Below are 9384 nucleotides of genomic sequence, written 5' to 3'. Positions count from 1 at the left end.
CATGGCTGGTTCCTGTGGAGTGTGGGTCCCTGATGAGAAATGTGGTCCCTGCTCTCACTGGGGGTGCCCTGACGTTCACCCAACTATTCAGCACATCCCTGCTGTGCATGAGGAAGGTATAAGCACAGTCTCCAGCAGGCTGCCTCCCTGCTTAAGTCAATGTGATTTTTAAAAGAGTTTTCCTGTCATTATTACTTACATTTAACACACAGGCCAAGGCTTGTTTGATGCTGTGGCACAAGCCCTGCCTCTCTGTTACACCTCATGTGCAAATTCGTGGAGATCTTTGCTGCATTCCAATAAAGGACTGAAACAACAAATCTGCTGGTTAATCATTTATTGCTGTGTGAACCTGCTGAATAGCAAATATGCTAGAAAGGGGAAAGGAAAGGGCATAGCAAGAGATTAACTGAGGACAGTCAAAAGTCAAGCAGAAAGGAGTGGGGATGAGACTGGAAAGGTCAGGTGGCAAACAGGAAGGTTACTGCAGTGTAAACTGTCTCTCAGCTGCACAGGGGTCAGATACACTATGCTGCTGCCAGTTCTCTGCTCCATGATCACAGGTAGTGAGGGCTGAATGACTAGCTACTGCCTCCAGCTGAATTGGCAGCCTAGGAGAGACATTTAGATTCACTAAGTTTCTTTTACCTTTCCAAGACTCAGGTCCCCAGCGTTGACAAAGTGTGTGCTTCTCCTAAGATGAGACTTGTCACTCTTCCAACCTTTAAAAATATACTTCTCCATGTGAAATTATGTTCTCCCCAAAGGCTCTGACTGCCAAAACCACCAGCACTGGGGTGGTGGGGAAGGCAAATGTGGACTCCAGTCTGACAGGGCTGGTGGGACAGGGCACAGCTGTATCTGTTATGATCATAAGCAGAGCTTGAGCAGAGCAAATGTCCCTCCCCTAGACACCTGTGGGGTATTCACTTTAGCATTCCAAATCCTAGTAGACTAGTGAGCTGGAATAGTGAATACAGCCATTGTCTCCCAGGCCTTGTCTGCTCCTGACCACCCCACTTAGAAGGCAGTTAGTTAGGAAAATAGGGATGACCACATGATCATTGGCAGAATTTACAGTGTGTTTTTACTGGCCAGTGAGTGGTGGGATGCTTAGCCCCATCGCAGCAGTGTCTGAGCAAGCAGCAATTCCATGCAGACTAGGACAGGGTCTACCCTCACACTAAGCACACATCCAGCAGGAAAGCTTATAGGAACAGCACCCCAAAGCCAAGGAAAGGGCTCCATTTAGACTCCTATTGACATAGCAACAGTATGACACTGCCAGCATGCCCAGAGCATGATGGCAGTACCATGAGATATCTGCCCAGGCAGTGGGGTGTTTGTTTTGAGAGAAGCACAATACTGGGTGAAAGCCACAGTTCAGAGAAATAAGTACTTTGGCCAACATAAACAAAGCAGTTATTGATATATTTACACAGCCGAGGCTCCTGACTTGAATTGTCACCATCCATTGGACTCAACTGCCTTTTCTTTGCTCTCCTCCTCAAGTTACAGTGTAGAATCTGACACAGGAGCAGCTCTGAGAAGTCTGGTTGATCATCATACAGCTTCATCCATGTTGACATGGAAGACTCTGAAAACAGCCATGGTGCCAGCAGGCTCAAGTCTGGTGCCTCCAGCAGCCCCACTTCTGCTCTGTGAAGAGCTGTGAGAATCACCAACCACTGCCCTTGCTCCAGCCACACTTGGATATCCCCACGAGCTTTGGCTTCTTAAGTCATTGATCATCAGCAGTGGAAAGGCTGAGGTGAATCTTGGTGTCTTGAAAGGAAAAAGAGGTGAAGGAGAAGCCTGTCCCCCACAGCTATGAGTCTACCAGAACTCATGCCCTTCTCCTGGGGTAAGGGGCAGGGAGCAGTTTTGAACACCTTCACCAGGGAGAAGAGGGCTCCCTGTCCCTGTTTTCAGCAGGTAAGTTAGGAAGGTCAACAGGAACCCATTGACCAACTATCTGAGAGCTCAGCAGGCTAGTCCTGCAAAGGCAAGGAATAGTATTTTACTGTTTTTTAAAATAGTAAGAGGTGAAAGAATAAAATAAGCTAGTGCCTATTTGATGGCCCCAGCAGGATTATACAGAACTATATTATATTATGCACAGTGTGCATAACAAAAACAAACAAACATGTCTACCAGAAACTCTCCTGTATTTGCCTGCACACAAACACAAATTGCATGACAAAGTATTTTTGCAGTCAGTGTTCTCATTAAAAGCAACGTTTTGCCAAAGCTGAAGATCTCTATCAATTTGATTTGGGCAATTTGCCTGGCAGCAGCTAAGTATCAGCTGAAAATGAAGGCATTGATCAAAGGGGGAGCCTCCCTTTTCCTGTTTAAGGCTGCAGTAGGGTGGGGACATCAGTGTGGGGAAAAGTGGGAACAGGTGGCTGAAGAGAAAAAGGGAGGGAGAATGAGAGGAATGGAAGCAGCATTGCAGGCCAGTGGTCATATGTTTTGATGCCTAACAGAAATAAAATGTTCTGGCATTTCAGTTTTTCCATGAAGTCAGCAGCAGAGGAAGGGAGGCATCAGCGTGGCACAGAGGCTGAGTCTCCTCACCACTGAGGCAGCAGCTGTGGGAAACAGAGCACAGCATCCTGCCAGGAGGGGACTTGCTCCCAGCATGGACAGATCGTCTCTGGCTGGGTTTGAGGACCAATCCCATGTTTTTCTTTGCATAAGGCATGTAAGAGAGCCCTAAATGTGCCAAGGAAATCTCCCCTTGTCCAGCAAGCCATAGGTGTGCAAACCTGGGCTTGTCAGAAAACAAGGCTGCCATCAGGATGCCAAATGAGAGTCAATTCCCTCCTAGGTAAAACAGTGAATGGGAGTTGGATACCACATACTGAGAGAGGATGACAAGGAAGCAACCACCCATGTGTGAGAGAAGAATTACCCCCAAAATATTGACATTAACTCCCACCTGAAATATTTTTGCACAGACAGAGCCAAAGAGTCTTTTACAAATTGTACAAGAAATGCAGGAGTAATTAATAATAGAATAATAAAAAGGTGAATGCCACCTCTTGGTAGAGCAGGACATTTCTCAGCTCAGAGCAGAGGGCTGTGTGTCACACAGACAATGAACAGGCCTTCAGCTCCACTGCTCAACAGGGGGAATCTTGGCCATCCTATTCTTCAGAGCTGGCAGCTGAGCCACAGAAAATGTGAAAATCTTTTCCTCAGGGACTTTCTAGGAACTGACTTCAGGAGGATTCCCGTTGCTGAAAAGGACAGGCATCAAAGCATTACATATCCTGTGGGAGGAAAAGGGGAATTCTTTCACAGACATCATCTCTTCCTTATGTAATTAAAAAAGTCAATGGGAAACAAATCCAGACATGCATATATATCTTCAGCTTCCTGGTAAGCGTTTTACTGCACTAATTCCCCTGGCCTTCTTCCAATTTTTTTAAATAGAGAGAACCCAGATACAGTGGCTCCCCTTAAGGACTTGGGCACCTGGGGACATGTAGTCTGAGAACCTGTTGACCCCCAAGTTGACTGACTGAGCTGACACATGCATCTTCATCTGATATTTTCCCTGAAGACTCAGCTCTTGATGTAGTATTTTCCATAAAGGGAAACACTGCAGTCATTCTGTTAAGGAGCAGTGCTGTGAAACTGCCTGCTGATCCCTTCCCAGCCTCATCTCTGGGAGATGTCTGAGGGGGTAAGATGGAAAGGGCTCTGTCAGCCCAGCTGCATTCATTTTAGACATCAGCAGGACAGGTCTCCTGTGAGCCTGCTGCACAAGGGAGATGCTCACTGCATGAGGTTGCCAGGGCTTGGGAAGGGACCACAGACAGCATTAAAATGGCAGCCTCTGTGCCTCTGCCTTCCCCAAAAAGCTCTCCAGTTCTGGGCACACACTGGAAGGAGTTTCCCAGAGAGGTGATGGATGCCCCATCCCTGGAAACATTCAAGGTCAGGTTGAACAGGGCTCTCCTGCTTGTTGCAGTGGGGTACAACTAGATGGCCTTCAAATGTCCCTTTCAACCCAAACCATTCTATGATTCCCTGATTCTGTTATTCTTTTCATGGTCTGGGAGAGGAAAGAAACTCAGCCAAGGTTAAGGAGCTAAGCAAAGCCCATGGCCCCACTGCCAGTGCTTCCCTGCTCAAGGATTCTGCAACCCACTCTGACTTCTTATATGTGAGGGAGCCCCAGCCCCATAAAACAGACCACACCCTCAGCTCACTCTTTTTGCTCTTCTCAGAGCCAGGTATGTTTGCAGAGTCAAGAACCACCAGGTTAGGAAGAGCAAAAGTCAGACTTTCTTATATAACCCTACTTTTCCTGCCCCCATTCCAAACACTATGAGCTTTACATGGAAAAGATGCTCTACTTTTACCCCACTGGTTTCCTGTCCACATAGAACAAACTGCAATATGCAATCTACACAAACACATCATTCCCTCTTGTTTTATCTGTGTTTATTAACCACCCTCTACCCAATCCATGCCCTGAACATACTATTTGTTTCCTGCTGTGGTACTTTTCCCATTGTTCCTGCTCCTTCACAAACATTAATGAGATTAAGGCTAATGTGATGAGATTAAACTTCCAAGGTCTGGATCGTCCACTAGGTTTGTGCTCAATTTGGGTTCTCACTGTGTCCCCTGGGGTCCCTATGTTGGGAAACTGACTATCAAATATCACCTTTATATGTAGTGGGCAGAGTTAGAAACCCCTCAGACAGTGATTCTAATCACCTTGATGGCTGCAGGTAGAGTTTCCCTTTTCAGTCTATTTTGGGACTTTGGAAAAATACCACAAAAAAGGAAAGATTATTTCAGGGCAGAGAAATGTCATTTTCTAAAACTGATTCTCAGAAACCAATGAATCATTTTAACAAAAACTGTTTCTCAATCAACTCATTCATTAATTAATCATGGTGAAGTAAGATTTTTCCAGAATGGAAAATTTTAAGTAAAATAATGACTGGCAATATTATAAGCAACTGCAAGGAAAAAAATACAAAATCCAGAATCAGATGAAGTGCTGCCCAACTTTACCTGTCACTGCCCCTAATAGGCAGATGGCCTTCCCACAACAGCAGCACCTCTCCTGTCAAGTTTAACAATGTGGTCATGTGAGAACCAATTTAGTGAGACTTCTACCTTAATAAAGACTAAGAAAAATATTGAGCATGGACTTTTAATGTTATGTGGTAAAATCAAGTAGTAAGAAATGAGAAAGTGCGACAGCACAGAACGTCGTATGTCACAAGGACTGTACTTCCTTGTCAGTCAGGAAGCCCAGGTAGTTTACAGGGCACATGAGATCAGGAAGTCCATCAAGATGTTCCTGGCACAGATTAGTCACAGGACTGTTTATCCAAGGGTCAGTCACATGTGTGGAAAGAAAAAAAGAAAAAAAAAAAGGTAGCTGTTAACAATCTGTGGGTCTGTGAGCATAATTTATGTGCTCTGTAATGCTCTGTGGATCTCGTTGCACACACACCCATGCCTGTTCACACTGCACACCCTTCATGACAAGAAGATGATTTTTGTGCAAATCTAAACAGCAAAGTACAACTCTGAATTACAAAGCAGAGAGTTGGGACCTCACTGCAGAACTGCCAACATCTTCTCCTTTACAGGCAGATGGCAAAATTGTCATAATAAGATGCTCGAGGAAGAATTCACCAGTAACACTTGGAGGGGTGTAAAGAGACTACCCCTCTTAATTGGGGAAGGAAACATCAAACCAGTAGCCCCAGACTGCAATATCCCTATAGATTTGTCCCCAGAGATGGGGTAGAAGTCTTGGCATTGGAAAATTATCAGTTTCAGAATGCACCATTGCAGAGTCATGTCTAGCAGCCCAACTGTTCAGTCAAAAGAAGCAAGGAAAGATAGTGCCACATCCACCAGCCCACTGGCAGGAGATGTGCTGGGCTCCTGCATGGGCATGTGCAGATCACTCATGCTAAACATGATAAAAGAGGAGCACACATTTGGTGCTGGTGACTGCCAGTGGATACCCTGCCTTTCCCAAGTGCTGGTGACTGAGAAGGTGCTATCTGTGTTAAGTGGTTTCTGCCAGAGAGAACATTTGTGTCCTGCTCGTATGGAATCAGTTTTTACTCATTTCCCTACCCATTTTTACATCTTAAAGGCATGCCATCTAAATTACACTTGCACCTTTGCAGCAAAACCCATGGGTCATCACCGTGAGGAGGACTCAGAGGAGAGTGCCACGGGAAAAAAGAGGCCGCATGGGGAGGGTGGAGAGGAAAGCTTTTCATGATCAGTCGCAGAAGACAAGTCTAACAGTGACTCTCAAACCTGACAGCATGGGCCTGTATTAGGTATTCTTTCAGTTCAGCCAGGTATTGCCAAGGCCCATGGGAGGGTTCCCATCCTCTTCACTAACCCTGCAGCCATGCTCCTCTACCCCAGCAGCCCACACAGGGTTATGTGGTACAGGAGGGACGTTCAGGACACAATGTGCAGCGACCAGCAGGTTCCAACAACTTTCTCACCATGTTGCACAGCATTTTTCACTTTCCCCAAGCCTCCTTCTGCTGCAGACTCCCAGCAGAGCAGGCACAGAAGCAGGGAGTGTGAGTGGCGCCTTCCCCAGATAGGTTTCACACATCTGAGGCTCGGAGAAGGAAACCGGCGTCACTTTGATCAAGCGCCATGCGCTGTGTGCAGTAAATGACGATCCGCCACTCCCTCTGCGCCTGACACCTTGCCAGTTTGGCACACTTACTCCTGATCTCTGAGTGTCACCCCTTTTCAGTAAAGGAAAATATTTTCAAAAGTGAGCAAATGACCTAGGAGCCCAAGCTCCATCACTGCTCAGTGAGGCATTACATCCATTTGATGGTACGTACTTCACACAGGTGTTTAACAGGTCAGCCACCTAGATGTGGAGTGAGACAAATACCACCACGGGGAGCTTGAATCTGAATCAGGCACTCTCTGGAGGTGCCCATGAGCCTTCAAAGAGAGCTGAGGCTCACTGTAATACATATTTTGGCCGTTCAGGACAACTGCCAGACCCTGTTCTTAGGTACCAGTCCATAGCCCAGGTATATCCTGCCTTTAGTTCAGCTCTCAACTGAGATATACCCATGAAATAATTTTGTTCTATATCAGCATCTGATTACCTTATTCCTGATGAGGAGGACTTTACTCCAGAAATGAGCCCATGACTTGGATGGGCTGCTCAAGGACAGCAGCTGCATCCTAGGTAGAGATGTTTACAGGGTCTCTTTCTCAGCCCCTCACTGTTTTCCTTCCCAAGTGTGTGGCAATTCATGAATTCATTAATGCCCACCACTGCTCAGAGCCCACCTGACTCCTGAGGTCAATGCCACTTGCAGGCTACTGGCCTTTCTGTGTCCATACCCTGGAAGGGATGGAGCAGTGGGGTCTGCAGAGGTGAAGGTGCTCTCCTTGCTGTCATGGAGGCTCAGCGAGCCTAGGAACAAGAGGTCTCAAGCCTCTCTGTACACAGAAGTATGCTCTGCAACATCAAGCATCAGGGTCCCATGCTGTAGCAGATCATGTTCCTCAAGCACAGCAGGCTCACAACAGTTACCTTTACATCAGCTCCACTCCCAGAGCCCAATCCCACCACATTCCCACTTAGGCTGCTGAATGCAGATTATGCAGAAGGTATTTATCACTCTGACCATAGAAGAATTCCTTTGCATGGGATGCATTCAGCACCAACATTACCTAGACCATGTACCTTGCACTGTGGAGCAGAGATCTTGGTCTCACAATTTTTGGGGACATTAACCACTCACACATCAGACCCTGCCCCTACTATTTCCCATGTTATCTGTGTGATCTGTAGGGGAGGAGGAGCCACGTGAGGACATCCTTAAGCATGAGCACCAGGTTCCCCTAGGACAAGAGATGAAATATTCACTCTGACATATTAAAATAAACCAACCCCTCCTTCTTTGGAGCCAGATTGTGAACATGCAGGGTGTGTGTAGTCAGATGAATGTCATTGCCAGATAAGAACATCTCTCACAATCATGCAGCGTTGAGAGCCCAGTGAATGCCAGTTACTGATCACTGTCAGTACTGTGCAAAGTAACAACTGCTCCCCTTGCTGCTGCCACACCGTGATTTTGCAGAACCCCAAACATCCATGAGCAGCTCTCTGAGACTATCCACAAGGAGTGACTCTTTGCTTTCTCTTTGTCCATGGTCTTACCTCTAGTGACTGCAGGTATAAACATGGCAGGGAAGGAGTGGAACTAAAGTCACCCAATAAGACAAGTCTGGTGGGCACAATGGGAACCTTCTGAGCTCTTCAGTTTTCCCAGCATCTTCCCTCTGTACTCTGTACAACCCAACCTCAGGCAGACTCAGATGAATACAGAAATGACCACAAAGAGTTAAAACTGTCAAAGTAAACTGAATTATGTCTGACATAGAGTCCTATTTCCCATCCTGTTTTGCATGCTCATTTACAGGTAGGGGACAATACCTTTCCTTTCATTTAAGTGTAAGTAAATGTCCAGTGCCAGACACAGCCCCTTCAAATCATGGAAGTAGACATAGGAGAAGGGCCAGCTTGACAACATATGGAAGGCTGTCAGCTGCCCTCTCAAACTGGGAAAGACACAGCTTTTTCAGTGTAGGTTTAGATCCAAAATAAGTATTTATTTTAAAAGATAACAAAGGATTGACAGTTGTACTGTCAATAATAAGATGGTAACAAGCAAGGCCATGCAGAGGAACATCTCACCCATTACCCACGTAGCTTCAGGGAGTGTCTCATCCCAATCCAACATCTGCCCAGGTATTTAAGCAATGACTTCAACAGAGATCAGCACTGTGTAAACATTCCCTACCTGAGCTGAGGCACCACAGCCAGACCTGGGGGTAGAATAGAAAGTGGAACCCCACTTGGTATCCCATAAAAGACTTTCTAAATAAGTTTATTTAGAAAAGGAATCTAATGCTGCTAAGACTCTGCTTTTTTCTTCTTCTGCCACTGAAGACAAAGAACATTGGCACAACAAGCAGCAAGGAAAGAAAGGCAGAAAAACAGGAAAGATGTGTCCTGGTCCAGGCAAGGGCTGGAGAAATATCTGAAGGAGAAATCAGCAGATTGGTACTAGGAATATAGGAATATAATGGAATGTAATTCCTATTGCAGAGGGTCTTTATGACATGAAGACACACATTTTCACTATGACACACAGAAAACAACAGTTACCTGTGTCCAATTCCCTTTCTGGACATGAGATTGTCTGCTGTTCACTGTCCTACTCATGACTGATAAGGACCAGTCCCACTGGCATTCAGGTCCTTGCCCAGGTGCTTTCAACATGAGGACTGGCAACCCAGCCCTCAGGAGAGGGACATCGTGGCACACTGTGG

The 9384-nt window shown here is 46.2% G+C and overlaps 1 long non-coding RNA gene across 1 annotated transcript; it reads right to left on the bottom strand.

Moving 5' to 3' along the window:
- Positions 1 to 822: 822 nt before the first annotated feature.
- On the bottom strand, positions 823 to 5355 carry LOC306812227. The gene is made up of 3 exons (XR_013776825.1): positions 5253 to 5355; positions 3045 to 3245; positions 823 to 1669 (listed from the first exon to the last, which is right to left on the bottom strand). It is a non-coding gene; the product is annotated as an uncharacterized lncRNA (long non-coding RNA).
- Between the last annotated feature and the right edge of the window lie 4029 nt (positions 5356 to 9384).

This window comes from Erithacus rubecula, assembly GCF_903797595.1.
Source record: "Erithacus rubecula genome assembly, chromosome: 2".
Lineage (NCBI taxonomy): Eukaryota > Metazoa > Chordata > Aves > Passeriformes > Muscicapidae > Erithacus > Erithacus rubecula.
This window is presented reverse-complemented; position numbering and strand designations above follow the sequence as displayed.